A 16774-nucleotide genomic window follows, 5' to 3' on the forward strand; every position below is an offset into this window, starting at 1 on the left:
GGCACGAAAGAGCAATTTCATTCTTTTTCTTTTCATCCCAACTTATGACAAAGATCTCGACAACTTTGGTTAGTGGTAAGCCACTTTGAATAGATATATTTTTAATATTGTGTTTGTAATATTGTGGGGTGAGTTTAAAGTTAGGTAGAAAGCCATTGTTTTGAACGAATTATTAGTTATGTTGCTGTAGGATTAGTGTAAAGTGTTAATTATAAATCATATGATAATAATTATGGCATAAGTTATTAATAATTAGCAGTTGTTTGTCCTTATTAAGAATTAAGAGAATCAGCAAATTAGTTGGCAGTACTTTTGTCCTCATTGAGGATTAAGAAAACAGTAGTACGGAAGCTACTGTTTCATTCGTATTGTTTTTAAATTTGAGAATTTCAGTATTATTTTTTTATCGTCTTTATGATTATAATTGTGAATACAATTTAGGTTTTAGGTCTAGAATTTTTAAAGTATGAATTTATAAATTGGAGTTGGAAGTACTTTTGTCCTTGTTGAGGATTAAGAAAACAGTAGTACAAAAGCTACTGTTTCGTTCGTATTATTTTTAAATTTGAGAATTTCAGTATTATTTTCTTATCGTCTTTACGATTATGAATACAATTTAGGTTTTAGGTGTAGAATTTTTAGAGTATGAATTTATAAAATGGGTGTTATTAGATTCTTATTCATATGAGAAATATATATATATATATATATTTGAATAGATTTTGATCATTCGGAAGCTTTAAGAAAGGAAAAGTTTGTAAATTGGCGGTTGGCTTCGATTTGAGGCAAGTTGAGACTTTTTTAGACTATTTTTCAAAGTGCTTATTTGTTAGTTATGTGTAATGAGAGTAATGGGGAATAGGGGTTCCGTACAGGTGAAATAAAAAGCATTTATGCGGATATCAGTATTATTTGAGAGGTTAAAATAAGTTAATTGTACGTTTTGAACTGTTTTCCCTATTTGCTAGTCCAAATAAGCTGATTTGCTATGGTAAATGAATTGTTGAAAAAGCTAGCTAATGAGAATGCTTCCACTTGATAAGTTGAGTTAATTTTTGGAATTGATATTTATTTGGTATAAGATATGAAATATTTTGCTTAACATTATTGTTGATTTGGGATCGGAGTTGCACGCCTACACGTTATGCATTGTATTACATATAGGGTCGGAGTTCACACCTTCACATTATTATCTATTATTGGGATCGGAGTGCACACCTGCATAATATATTTATTGGGATCGGAGTGCATGCCAGCATAGTACATGGACCTTGTGAGTCTCCCATAGGTCCTAACTTTGAAGCCATTGCTCGGTGGGAGTGTACACAACACATGTATTGTATTGCATTCATTTATTCTTGGTTTAGATTAAGTAAGGTATAATTATTGACTTTGTATTATTTATCAAGTACTTGAGTATTTGTTACTTGATTTTACTGTATTCAGAAATTCTTGGACTGTGTTATGATGTCCTTATGATTGTTAGACTTGACTATTCAGTTAGAATAGGGTGATTTTCCTGAGCGCAATTTGTATGATTTTTTTAGATGGTTGACACGGTATTACTCGTCACCAATTTGAATTAGGATCGATTGACGATGCTTGCTGAGTACACGTGATTCCGTACTCACTCTTGCTTTTTCTGTACCTTATGCGTAGGTTCTGATATGATGACCTCTCGGCATTAATTCTTGTGGTTCCTTCAGTGTTAGCATCTTTGGAGATTCGAGGTAGCTGTTATTGTTTTCAGAGACTATTGAAATCTCCCCAAGCCTTATCTTGATGCATTTTCTGCATTTTGAGATACTCAAACTTTTTTTAGTTTCACTATTTAGTGGCTTGTATTAGTGACTACCAAACCTAGAATTGTCTAAGTTTAACTATACTAGTCTATTAATCTACTTTTGAGATTATTCAGTGTTTATTATGTTCTTATTTCCTTCCGCTTCTATACATTGGGGATGTTATATTCAGAATTGAGTTCTTGGCTTACCTATCACAGAAGGTTGGATAGGTTCCATTATGATCTTGAATATGGGCTATGACAGATGGTATCAGAGCCCCAGGTTCATCGGTCTCACAAATATAAGTTGAGTATAGTAGAGTCTCATGAATTGGTATGGAGACATTTGTTACCTATCTTTGGGAGGATATAGGACTTTAGGAAATATTTATTATCTTCTCTCTCTTATCGTGTAATATTGATCCTTTAACTTGAAATACTGAAATTCTTATCTTATTCTCTCATAGATGGTGAGGACTAATACATATCAGGATTGTTGTCTGGAACCCCCCTCCCCCGTCAGACCCTAAGTCGTCCACCCGAGATGGGATATGCGGATGGGGGGGGGGGGAGAAATGGTAGGGGCAGAGGTTGTGGTAGAGATAGAGCTCGAGGAGCTACTTCTCTTGAGGTTGAGTCAAAGGCAAGTGATGATGATGTTCAGGTTCCAGCTAATAATGTGGGCCCATATTAGACACCATCGGGATTTATTGCTACACCGATTCTTCAGGATACCTTGATTAAAGTGTTCGGTGTTTTGAAGACTATAGCTTAGGCAAATGGATCATTTGGTACTCCATAGGGTTTACATATTAGGGTGGGAGCGCAGACCCATATTTCAACCCAATCTAATTTATCAAGTTTCAATGGTTCAGCCAACATCGAGTTATGATGGTATGCCCTTACCATTGGTAGGATCTACCGGTGGGGTTAGAGCAGCTATGTATGATGAGAAGCAACGATGGTTTGAGAAGTTTAGAAAGATGGATCCACTGTAGTTTTAGGGTGATCAACGTGAGGATGCCTATGTGTTTTTGATCAGTTCTCATGAGAGACTTCAGAATGTGCGATTGGTTGACTCCCATGGGGTTGATTATACTGCCTTATAGATGTGTGGATCTGCCAAACAGTGGTGGCACTCTTATATTGATTACAGGCCAATGGGTTCTCCATCGATGACTTAGGCTATGCTTGCATAGGATTTTCTTGACAGATTAGGCACCAGAATGAGAATTTAACATAGGAGGGTATTTCTATACGAGATTCAATTTTATGTATTATCCCATTATGCTATAGTGATCTTGTCAGATGAGGTAGAGATAATCAGGAGGTTTATGAGAGATTTGATACTTAGGATTAGAGAGGTCATATTTGTTATAGCCCAATCTGGGGCTTCTCTTCAGAGGGTGGTTGAATCAGCAAAGGAGTTTGAGTTTATGCATCGTGAGCAGTAAATGGATCTCTCTAATCCTAAGAGACAAGATGTCCTATACTACAGGTCAATTTGGTAGTACCTCATTTGGAGGTAGGGGTTCATTTAAGAGAGATTTTTGCCCTCAGCATAGTAGTCTAGTTCAGGTAGTGATGCAGATATCAGAGGATGAATATTTAGGTCGGTGTTTTTATGGTTCAGGATAGGCATCACGGGGTTCTTCTCAGTGGTTTTTAGGGCATGATGTCTATATCAGATATTTAGGTCATTCTCGATAGTTGGTTCTCAGGTCCTGTTATAAGTGTGAAAGTCTAGATTTCCAGTATACAGATAGAGGGGTCTACTGTAGGGTTATCAGGCTCCTACTAGAGCAGTAACACTCCTGAATAGGGGATGGGCCAGGTCTTCAGAAGGTAGAGGTGCAGCACCAGTTGGTAGGAAAGGTAGTAGACTCAGGCGATAGATGATAGAGCTCACTATTATGCCTTTCCGGGGAAGCCCGAGGTAGAGTTTTTTGATATAGTCATTATAAGTATTATCTTGGTTTGTCATCGACCTACTTTGATGTTATTTGATCATAGTTCTACTTTCTCTTATGTGTCTGCATATTTTGCTTCCAGCCTTGATATGATGTGTGAGTCCATGGTTGTGCCTATTTATGTTTCTACCCCATTAAGTGATTACTTAGTGGTGGATCGAGTGTACTGATCCTATTTTGTTTTTATTTTGGGGTGTGATACCCGGGTAGATTTGGTTATCCTCGATATAGTTGATTTTGACGTAATTTTAGGCATGGATTGGCTTTCTTCCTATCATTCTATCTTGGACTGTCATGCCAAGATAGTTACTTTGGCTATGACTAATCATCTAAGGTTAGAGTGAGCGCTGTTCGGAGTTTGTATTCTATGAATATGATTTCATTCATACAGGTCCAACGGTTAGTTGAGAAGGGGTGTCTATCATAGTTGGCTTTTGTTCGTGATACTGGTACTAAGACACCATCATTAGAGTCAGTAAAGATGTTTAAAGAGTTCATGAATCTATTTCCTACCGATCTTATGGGTTTTCCTCCTGATAGAGATATTGATTTTGGTATTGATTTAGAGTTAGGCGCTAAGCCCATTCCTATTCCTTCTTATAGGATGACACCAGTTGAGCTGAAAGAATTGAAATACCAGCTTCAGGATTTGTTGAGCAAGGGGTTTATTCGACCAAGTGTATCACTTTACGGTTCTCCGATATTGTTTGTGAAGAAGAAAAATGGGTCTATGAGGATGTGCATTGATTATCGACAGTTGAACAGGGTGACAATTAAGAATAAGTATCCTCTACTGCATATTGATAACTTATTTAATCAACTTCAGGAGGCTTCAGTGTTCTCAAAGATTGACTTAGGTCGGGGTATCATCAGTTGAAGATTCGAGTTTTAGATATTCCGAAGACAGCTTTTCAGACTAGATATAGCCATTATGAGTTCTTGGTTATGTCTTTTAGATTGACTAATGCCCCATCAGTATTCATGGATTTTATGAATAAGGTATTTCGGCCTTATCTTGATTCATTGGTGATTGTGTTCATTGATGATAATTTCTTGTATTTTCAGATTAAGGCGGATCATGTAAAATATTTGAGGATCGTATTTCAGAGATTGAGAGACGAGAAACTATATGCCAAGTTTTCAAAGTGTCAATTTTGGCTCAGTTTTATGGCATTCTTAGGACACTTGGTGTCTAAGAATGGTATTATAGTTGATCCGACCAAGGTTGAGGCAGTTAGAGATCAGTCACGACCTACCTCACCTTCAAATATTTAGTGTTTAATTAGGCTAGCAAGCTATTACAGGCAGTTTATGTAGAGTTTCTCCTCCATTGCAGCTCCTATGACTTGATTGACTTAAAAAATATGGCTTTTCAGTGGTCGGATAAGTGTAAGGGAGGCTTTCAAAAGATCAAGATTCTTTTAACTTCAGCTCCTATCTTGACCCTACCTATTGACAGTGAAGGCATTACTGTGTTTTATGATATTTCTAGTATAGTCTTGAGTGGTGAGTTGATGCAGAAATATAAGGTGATAGTGTATGCGTCGAGGCAGTTAAATCCACATGAGATAAATTACCCTACCTATGATTTAGAGTTACTAACAGTTGTGTTTGTACTGAAGTTGTGACGACATTATTTGTATGGAGTTCATTGTGAGGTATACACTAATCATCGCAGCCTTTAGTATATCTTCAAGCAAAAAGAGTTGAATTTAAGATAACATAGGTGGATGGAGTTGCTGAAACATTATGATATTAGTATCCTATATCATCCGGGTAAGACTAATATAGTAGCGGATGCATTGAGTAGAAAGGTAGCTAATATGGTTAGTCTTGCATTGTTCAGTGTGAAGGAGCGACCACTAGCTAGAGAGGTTCAACAGTTAGGTAATAGTTTTGTGTGTCTTAATATCTCTAAGTTAGGGAGATTCTTACATGCGTAGAGACGAGGTTTTTATTGATAAAGAAGATTCGATATCATCAATTTGAGGATGATAAGTTTTGTATTATCAGAGATAAGGTGATGTGTGGTGAGGCAAAGGAGACGATTATGGACTAGGAAGGTGTTTTGAGGATCAAGGGATGGATTTATGTTCCTAGAGTGGGTGATTTGACTAGATCTATTATGGAGGAGGCCCACTGCTCGGGCTATTCAATTCATCCAGGAGCAACAAAGATATATCATGACCTAAAACAACATTACTAAAGGTGTAGGATGAAAAGATATGTTGCAGAGTTTGTGGTTAAGTGTTTGCATTGCCAGCAGGTGAAATATGAGCACTAGAAACTTGGCAGTTTGCTTCAGAAGATGCCCATTCTTGAGCGAAAATAAGAGCGTAACTATGGATTTGTAGTTGGGTTGCCTTGTACCCTGGGAAAGTTTGACTCCATTTGGGTGATTGTGGACAGATTGACTAAATTAGCCCATTTCATGCCTGTGAATATGAATTATAATGCAGAGAAATTAGCCAAGATCTACATTCATGAGATAGTTTGACTACATGGAGTACCCATTTTCATCATTTAAAATAGAGGTACTCAATTCACTTTAAACTTTTGGAGTACTTTGCAGCGGGAGTTGCGCACTCAGTTGGATATGAGTACCACATTCCATCCACAAATAGATGGCTAGTAAGATCATACTATTCAGGTGTTATAGGAAATCTTACGGGCTTGTGTGATGAATTTTGGGGGTCATTGGGATGAATTTTTAACTTTGATGGAGTTTTCCTAAGTAACAACTACCATTTTAGTATTTAGATGACTTCATTCGAGGTTTTGTATAGTAGGAAGTATAGGTCCCTAATTGGGTGGTTTGATTCTTTTAAGGTTAAACCTTGGGGCACTGGCTTGTTAAAAGATTCGACGAACTAAGTGAGATTGATCTAGGATCGACTCTTGGCAGCTTAGAGCAGACAAAAAAGTTATGCTGATATAAGGGCCCGGGACTTGGAGTTTGTGCAAGGTGAGCGGGTCCTATTGAAGGTATCACCCATAAATGGTGTGAAGAGGTTTGAGAAGAAAGGAAAACTCAGTCTGAGGTTTATTGACCCTTTTGAGATTCTTCAATATGTTAGCCTATGGCTTTGCCACCGGGTCTTTCAGACATATATCCAGTTTTTCATATTTTGATATTGAAAAGGTACCATCCGGGTGATTCATATGTGATTTAGTGGAACTTAGTGAGTTTGAATCAGAATCTGACATTTGAGGAAGAGCCTATTGCTATTCTGGATAGGCAGTTTAGGAAGTGATCCAAGATAAGGGAAAATGTATATATAAGCTTGTAAACATGTATCTATTGTTATGTTAATTTGAATAGTAATTACAAAAAATTAGATACATATAAAAATAAAAAATGTATCTAATGAAAAATAAAAAATGTTAACATTAAGAAGTTTAATGAATTTCTTATGTATTTGTGAATACAATATTTAATTCAAAATATCTAAATGATATAAAAAGATTTATTTGAACGTTCATTGATAAATTGATTACATATTGCACAAGACTATTGTTATGTAATTAACAATTGATACAATCGTAAAAAATTTGTATGTATTGAAAAATATATTTTGTGAACAGTATGAAGCGCATAAACAATTACGTTCTGATCAAAGTTGTTATTCAATTTACAGACAAAATGTGTTGCAACGAAAAAAAATTAAGAAAAAGAAATTTATGTTATGATTGAATATGAGATTTAATTGTATGATGTATCGTTATGTTGCATAATGTAATGTTGTGTTGGTTACTTTAATTGCTGGACTTAGTTATATATGTTTCAATAAACTTGATACGTATAGTGTTAAATATGTATCTAATACAATGTAACAAAAACTGTTAAATATGATGACTTTGTAAAATGTAACAAAAATGTACAACAAAATAATAATATATTATAATCTGGAATAGCCATATGACAATCATTGGTAATAAGGTAGAATCCATGATGTTGAAAAATATCTAAAAAAAACACTAACCACATGTACTAACATCATCAACCTATATAACAGTCAACTAGCCAACAAGTAAACAATTACTCAATATGCAAAGCACAAGCTTTTTCTTTTAGTGTGAAGTTGCTCCTTGGCCTTGGTGGATCGACATTCTCACTAAAGTATCATTTCTCTGCCTTTACAGATCCATACTTGCATAAAAGAGTGGCATATCTCATGCGATGGTATTGAGCATCAATACCCGATGAAGGAATGCCTAATCCCTCGCTTGGGTACTCGGCATAGACAGCTACAAATACACCATAATCCCTACATATCGATTACTAATTGAATTAAAAATACATATATACTTGTATAAGATAATGAAAATAACAGAAAGGGTAATGTAATACTTACAAACTTTCACTATCTCGTTATGCTATTCCGGTAACATATTCCACTCGGAATGGATCCTAAAAAAACATCAAATTAAAAAAGTAACATTAGATGCAATAACTCTACAATAACATAGAACAATACATAGAAAAACTGTATGAACATAATATTATAGATACAAAATAATACAAATATGTATCTTGGTTGAAATATATGTATCTATTGATATGCTTAAATCAATAAATGTTAAACAATACGAGATACATATAATCCACTCACTTTTTATAATAAAAATTTTCCTAATTCTCTTTCCTTCTCTTAACCCTATCATATCACTTTTTTAAATTTCCTTCACCTCTCAACGTGTTATGCTGCTGATTTTCTCTATGTCTCTCTGTCTCTTGCCCTCAAGCATAATAGGTATGAATTCTCGATCTCTCTTATTTAGTATGGCTATGTGTTGCTTGGAGTTTGATATGTGAATTTGTTAGTTGTTAAATTTCCTTGGGTAATATTGGAATTCAAGATTTTGCTGATCAAAATTATCTTGATATGGGTCTTAACAATGAATTAAGAAGCATAGTGTGTAAGAGTGGTGTTTGTAATTACTTAGCTCTGCATATGAAGGTTGTAGCAGTATGATTTTGGTGAGTTACTATATGTGTGGTTGTGAGGTTGGAGGTATCTGTATTTGGAGTAAAATTGATGACTTGAAGATTAGTTTGTTGAAATAGAGATGTATGCTCCCTATGCTAATTGTAAAGATTAAATGGTTAGATTAAAACATCATTGTCTAACACCCGAATTAGTCAATATTACTTGGGTTTCTTTAAGTTGTGAGGAGAAGTGATAATAAGAGGCATTAAATGTTGCTCTATAATCCTGTAAGCTTTAACTGATACAAACTGATTGAGTTTGACTCTTTTGTAGTAGTGACTAGTGTTGATACGTGCAAGGAGAAGAAGTTTGAGTACCCTCACTTGGAAACTAGTACAACCCTACTAGCAACTAAGTGTTGGGTGGTCCCTAAAGCCTATAGCACTTAGTTTTGGCTAGACTTGTTGACTTTGAATTTACATGGTTATTTCACATTATTTTTGGAAGGTACCATGTCCGACAAGAAGCAAAAGAATAAAGGAATTGGTCCCTCAAACAAGGAAAGGAAGTGAGTTCGTACAGGTGCTTATGTGCCAAAGGCTCCAACAGTCCCCAAAGGTCAGACATGAAAGTTTAGGACTAGGTGGGTGATGGATGAAGGAAAAAATAGTACAGTAATCATCCAAAATCCAAGTATGGCCCTAATTAAATGATTGACAAGGATAGTTTGAGAAAGGAATTCTAACAAATTATGTGGCAAATTGAGAAATTAAGTATGAACTTTGTGTTTGATAAGCCGACAAAGTGCAATATACATCTAATCAGAGTATTTTATGTGAATTGGGATCCTCAAAATCTTGACTTTGAGGTCTAGATTAGGGGAAAAGTTGTAAAGTTTGAAGCACACTATCTGAGTGCCATCTTGGGCACTCTAGAAGCTGATTCTATTCAGCTAAGGTAGCTGAACATTATGCCACCATATCCTGCTATTCGACATATGTTGGGTGGTAACAGGTTAACAGCGAGGTGGAGTCGCCACAAGGATAATAATTACTATTTTATATTTTCTTATGCCTATATGAATAGGGAAGCTCGTGTGTGGTTGAAGATAGTCTGTCATTGCCTCATGTCAGGTAAACATATACGGATGTTACTCATGATCTAATTCATTTGGTCTATGCCCTTATACCGGATGACTTTGAGATAAATGCTGGGGCGGTAATCAAATTTGCTACGAAAAAGGCATGAAATCATCAAGGTCACATGTATGGTTTTGGTGGGTCACTGACTAAGTTCCTGAGAATCCATGTCATTAAAGAAGACACTTTGGATTACAAGCCACAGCTAGAGAGATGTCCTGGTGATATGACTAGGACTAGAGCACTTAATATTTCTTATGGGCCTGTACTTACACTAGCTGAGAGCCATGCTCGAGATGATGAGATCAGGATCTGCATGTTTAGACTACAAAATATGTAGCTTTCTAGTAAAGCTAGGTCAATGACTAGAGATGAGATACCAGAAGTGGAGCTGGATTATCTATTGGGTCACCACACCAATTTATTTCTTAAGATTGGGCCAGATTTTATAGAATTCATGAAGGATGATGTTGCCACTTATAAGGATATACATCTACAAGACTCAGACATTGATTTCAATGATGATGATAAGGTTGATCCAGACTTGGGTAATGAAGGACAACGCCAAATATGGATGACGACATAGAGGATTGACCGGGGAGTTTTTAAAAACATCACTTATGCACTTGTTTTGTTTTTACAAATGCTAGGATAGTGCTATATTTTAAGTGTGGGGTGGGAGAACTGTTCTTGTTCTTTTATGTTTTGTTGCTATTTTGTTATGTTTCAGGTGTTACGACATTTCAGTAGATGCTTTGTTTTAAATTCAATTTGTAATAAATAGATATTCTTACTTATGGATCTTAATAGTTAGTAATAGTTGGGATAATTCTTTAGTTAAGTTTGTTTCATTATGAGTTTGAGCAGTATTTTTTGATTTTTGGGTTCCTTGGATTTTTTTTGGTTCTTTTCTTGAGAATAGTCCCTTTGAACCAATTAGGATCAAGTTTTTAAATTTTTGAGTTTAAGGGGTAGAATTTTTTTAGGTATAAGTGCTAATACCAAGTCATAGTTTAAGTACTTTTCTCGATAATGGATGGATGATGACTATCTTAAGAGAAAATTATTCATAGGGAGTGAGTAGTAAGTAGAACCCATTAACTAATCTGATACAAAGTGCCTACATGATGTGAGTTTGTTTTAAATTGAAAGCATGCTGTAATAAGCTGAATGACTATTCTTGAGACACGTATGCTTAATTATGTCTCTTTTATGATTTTAGCTTAATTTGAATTCGTCTTGTTGCTTGATGGAAAATTTATAGGGGTCCATCTTGATTTAAACATGTGCCATGTGTATTACACTAAGGGAAAGCCTATGGGTCATCTTAATTATATATGTGAATCTTTGTGAGAGTGAGCGTATTTCTATCCTTGTACCTAATAGTGTGTGGATTACATGACGGTGAGTGATATTCGGCAACTCTCTTGTTGTGAGGTGCGTGTTTAATGAAGGATATGTGACTTACATGACTTCTTTGTTAAGGTAATATGCATGAGTTTGCTAATTTCATTTCTTGAGGTTAGGAGGTTTTAAGTTGTTATTCTTGTGGTTGAAATTGCAAAGTAACATGCTTGGGATAGAACTTGATATTCGTATTAGTCATTTTGGTTCCAACTTGTGTATCTTGTTTTCATTAGTGATGATGGATCATATTGTGTTGAACTTGAGTGTGAAAAGTTGTTTGAGAAGGAACAAGATTCTAAGTGTGTGTGGTGATTTTGGGCGTATTTAAACCTCCACTTACTAATTATTACCCATACTTTTGTATATTTTGTGAGCTACATTGTATATATAGTCATTTAATTGAGCTTAACTTGTATTCATGAATTGATGGATATGATTAGTGTTTCAGGTTGAGACTTTTGAAAAGATTGAGCTTGATTTGACATCGATAATAAACTTGTGGATGACTGAAGGTGTTATGATCAATATCGGAAAGCAAGATGAGTTTAAAGAGATGTTTAAAGGAAACTACAAACCATGGGACACAAAGAAAAATGGAAAGATTATATATTGGGAAATTGGAAGCTAAAACATCCCTCCGAGCCACGGAAGCTAAGTTCTATTTTATTGGTATGGCACAGAGATGGTCACAAATGGGTTTGCAAGAAATAGTACTGCTGCGCAATATTGGGGTGCCACAGAGCTAATGCCCATGATTTCAAAGTTCCACGGAGGGGTTTTTTCAAAAGCTTTTTACACTACTAAAAATAGGAACTTGTTTTATTTTATTATTATCATTACGTACGTCTGGAAACAGAAAAAAGCATAAGAAGGCTTGGTTTTAGGGTTTACTTCACCACTCTTCTCTTTTATTTCAATTATTGTATGAATATTTTGAATTCTATGATGTTGATTTTGAACATAAATGACTAATAACCTTTGTTCTAGGGTTGGGACCGAACGTATGTTTGTATTTCTTATTCTCGATTTTATTTAACATTGAATTATCGCATGGGTTGTTTTTAAATTCTTGTTTTCACTATTATAATGTTTAGCCACCATTAAGATACATCTATAGTCCTTTTGTGAACATGGAAGGAGAATCATTAGGATAGGATGAGGGTTTTGAGGAATAAGTTCTTATCTTTCTCAAAACAAGGATTTGATTTGCGTCTAGGATAAGAATATACTTACAACACCTTGTTTGATATTTGAAAGATATCTAAATGCATCTAAATTGAATTATTGCATCCTTGTTAAATGATGTAGTTGTGATATCCTTTTGCATAGACAATTAGAGGCTCAGAAGGCCATAATCATATTATCAGCCCTGTGAATAAACAGCCTGATATACAGTAAAATCAATGAGAGAGTCAAGATATACATGATTCCAATGAGCACCTTGACCCTGGAATGTCCCCTCACTATTGATTACAACCTTGCTCGAATTGTAATTGTTATATTTCATTACCTTTGCTTACTATTAATTTGCTAGACTTTCATAAATCATCATGATATATCACAACACCTGTTCAAAATATTATTAACGACTCAATGAAGTGAATTGCTAAACTTATAGTCCCTGTGGGTTCGATATCCAATTCCTATAGAGCCACTATATTACACATTAGACCACATACACTTGTATGTGAGGTAGGCCACAACAACCCCTATACCAAACAACCTTTAAGAGTCTCCTACTAACTACACAAAAGGAATCAAACTATTAAAAAAAGTTAGCTAGAACTTGAATGGCTAACAAACCTTTCAATGTTAAGAAATTAGGTAGATGAAGCTTTCAAGGCTATATGTTTTTCTATAAAGGTTTGTTTGGCAATTCACGATCTATGCCATAAAAGCTAAAATAATCAATATAGGTAACAAAAGACACTAAAAAGTACTTTAAAGCTGAAGGTAGCATTCAGATTAGCTCTTACAAACTTACCCCGTAATCACTCCTACTGTTAATTGAAAATGACTATCCTTTTTAATGCTCCCAAAAATCCTAACAATGATAGAGATATTTAAAAAGTCAAGTATTTCTTTCAATTAATTTTGAGTGCTTGATGATCTTGTTGAAACAAAGAATGTTTTTATCAAAAAGTAGTAAAGCAACTATCAAATCTAAAGAAAGATCTCTCTTTCGCCTACATAAAGATTGACCTTTTCACTTAAACAGATGAAAACAATCACATTTTTTCCATCTATTCATATTTTTAAAATTGGAAAGACAATAATCAATCAAATCAATGTCATAGTAATCAGGGTAACAAGGTATTAAAGAAACCTCATATCGATGGACTCTCTAAAGAATGCTTTTGAGCTAGAATGACACTCTATGTTGCTACTGACAAATTACTTGTGCCTGAATCAAACTCGGGCACAAATGGAGACTTAGAAAAACTCCCTGAAACTTTACTATACTAGCTTGTCCAGTCAAGATGTGCTATGTCACTCTTTCAGAATTTCTTGAGAGTGATATATTCATGAGATCTGGCTCAATTATGTTGACATCAACTGAATATTAAACTAAAATAGCAGAAGGAGAGTTTACACTATGCTTTTTCTCATCTCGCATATGCCCTTCTTATCTTAAGCAATAAGAATAACCCAGGAAAGTTTACAGTGTGACCTTTCTAAATCAAGCAACTAAAATAGCAGAGGGAGAGTTCTCAATATGCCCTTTATCATCTCGTTCAGTTGGAATAGCAGAAGCAAAAATCATAGTATACCCTTTCTCATTTAGAGCATGCTCATTGTAATATTTTTCATCTTTTTGTCCCTTGTGATTTGAAAAGCTTTTCAAATGAAGACATAAATTTATCATTAAGATACAAAAAATTAACTTTATCATTAAGACAATTTCAGCTAGTAGATCATGAGACACAAGACTTGAATTCATAGACACCATATCTATCTTAATTTCTTTATCTAGAACTTTTTTCGCCGCAGAAGTAACCATTTTGAGATGCATAAACTATTAAAAAAAGGTGGGGGGGGGGGGGGCGCGTAAGTACAGACTATTCATAACCACAATCTAAGCAAAAACATCTATAGTAAATTTTAAAAACAGACAAAATTATTTCAAGTGTTTCTAGAATACCCTAAAAAGTTTATTTATGGTGAAAATCTAATTCGTGAATATATACACACACATTGTACATACATTATACAACTTCTATACATACTTATACATCATCTATAAACTAAGTAAAAATCAAATCGTGAATATATACACATATGTACATAAATTATACAGTTTCTATACATTCTTGTACATCATCTATAAAATAAGTATACAAATTGAAATTATCATCTACATCCTGTATTTTATTCTCACCGGAAGAATAAAAATGCACCAAAACACTCTACGAATCATCAAAGAAGGAACAAAACTAGAGAATCAAAAGACACAGTCAAAAAATTTAAAAATTAAGCAAATGACAGTCGGTCTACACAAAACTCATAGAAAGAACAAAAAGTGCACCATTAAAAACTCTAAAATCAACAAAGAAGAACCAAAAATGAACAATAAAAAAGCACAATGAAAATTCATGAGAATCAATGAAGAAGGATAAAAATGAACAATAAAATACGCTCAAAATGAATGAAAAGGGACAAAAAACTCATACTAAAAATGTTAAAAAACAATGAAGAAAGAAGAAACTTACCAAGTTAAAGGTGAAGAAGACACCCATGGAGTTGAGAGCATAAAGTTGAGCATGGTGACTTCGTTGAAGATGAAGGAAGAACGACGGAGGAGCTAAGAACGTAAAGAATATTTTCATTCTGAAAAAGGAAAGACCAGTTGATAATTAATGTGTTTAATTGCCAGAATTGTATAATTTGAGTTATTTTCAGTAATTTCAAATAAGATGGCCTAAATAAAGGGTAAATAAGTTTGAAGGGTGACATTCTGCCAAATTTTCTCTAAGAAAAATGTGAAAAAAGACGAAGAATAAGTTAAAGGAGTTACCTGTCACTAGGGTGTTCACGTAGTATTATAAATCATACCAAACCAAAAATCAAATCAAACAAAAAAAATACTTTGTTAGGTTTGATTTAGTTTGCCTTTTAATTTTATTAATCGACAATATTTGATTTCAGTTTAATTTTGAGTAAAAGATAATTGAGAAATACCGGTTCAAACGATTATATAAATACTATCTAAAATTATATGAAAATTTAGTATATATTTTTTTATTATTCTCTTGACTTTTATTTTAAAAGTATTACTCCATCCATTTCAAAATAGTTGGTCCTCTTTCTAAAATTCTTTGTGTCAATTTAGTTGTCTCTTTACGAAATCAAGAGAATATTACTATATTCTTTAATATTACCCCTTTCATTAAATGAATAAACAAAATGTATATGCTAAAATGTACATTTTCAAAACGTAATTAATAAAACTAATTTTGTAAAATAAAGGAAAAAATTTAGAAATAACAGTCTAGGTCCATTAATTAGAAGACTCATAACAACCTTTTGCTAATTACCCTCAATAGCAACATGTATATATATTTGATGTGCAAGATAATATCAAATACATATACAAGTATAGGTAGTTACCTTATTTTTAGTTAACAACTTGAGTTTATAAAAAATAAAAGAATTTCAACTTCCTTAAATCACATTTATCCAATCAATTAAAGATTAATTGAAGTTTCTATTTCTAAAAATATAAAGATTTTTTTGTGAGTTTCAAAACTCAAATAGGTTTGAATGATATAAAAAAATCTTTTTCTATTTTTCTCTCTCTTTTTTTTTTCTTCCTTTTTTCAGTTTTTCCAATTTTTTACTATTTCTTTATTTTTTCTTTGCACTTTTTTTCTTTATTATTTTTTTTGTTTTGTCATTTGTTCTTTTTTTTTTTTTTTTTCATTTTCTTGTATTTTTTTTTTGTTATTTTTTGTTGTTGTATTTTATATTTATACGTTTTAATATTTGTATTTATTTGTATAAAAATATATATTTTAAATAAATTTATGATGTTGTTTGGGAAGCCACCTGGAATTAGAATTTATTTAATTACTGGGGCAGTAATTACACAACCTAATAATTATGATAACTTGTTTGGTTGCCACAATGTAATTATAGTGTAACTACAAGTATATTATTTGGTTGCACAAGTGTAATTACATGATTTTATTAAATTTTTAAAATAAAAGTTAATGATCAAAACTAAAAATTTATATTAGACAAATAAGGGCCTTTATAAATGATATTAAATTAATATTACATACATTCATACATACACACACACATCTATATATATATATATATATATATATATATATATATATATATATATTAAATTAGTATATTTTAATTGAAATAATCATAAAAACTAAAAGTACATGATTTTTAAGAACAACATAACATACAAGTTTGACAAAGAAACTAATATTATAAATATAATGTCATAAAATTTGTAAAAGATTTGACAACAAGATAAATCTATCAAGTCTAACTAAAAAAATGAATAACTTGCAATGTGAAATATCA

Source organism: Capsicum annuum, chromosome 11 (genome assembly GCF_002878395.1).
Source record: "Capsicum annuum cultivar UCD-10X-F1 chromosome 11, UCD10Xv1.1, whole genome shotgun sequence".
NCBI lineage: Eukaryota > Viridiplantae > Streptophyta > Magnoliopsida > Solanales > Solanaceae > Capsicum > Capsicum annuum.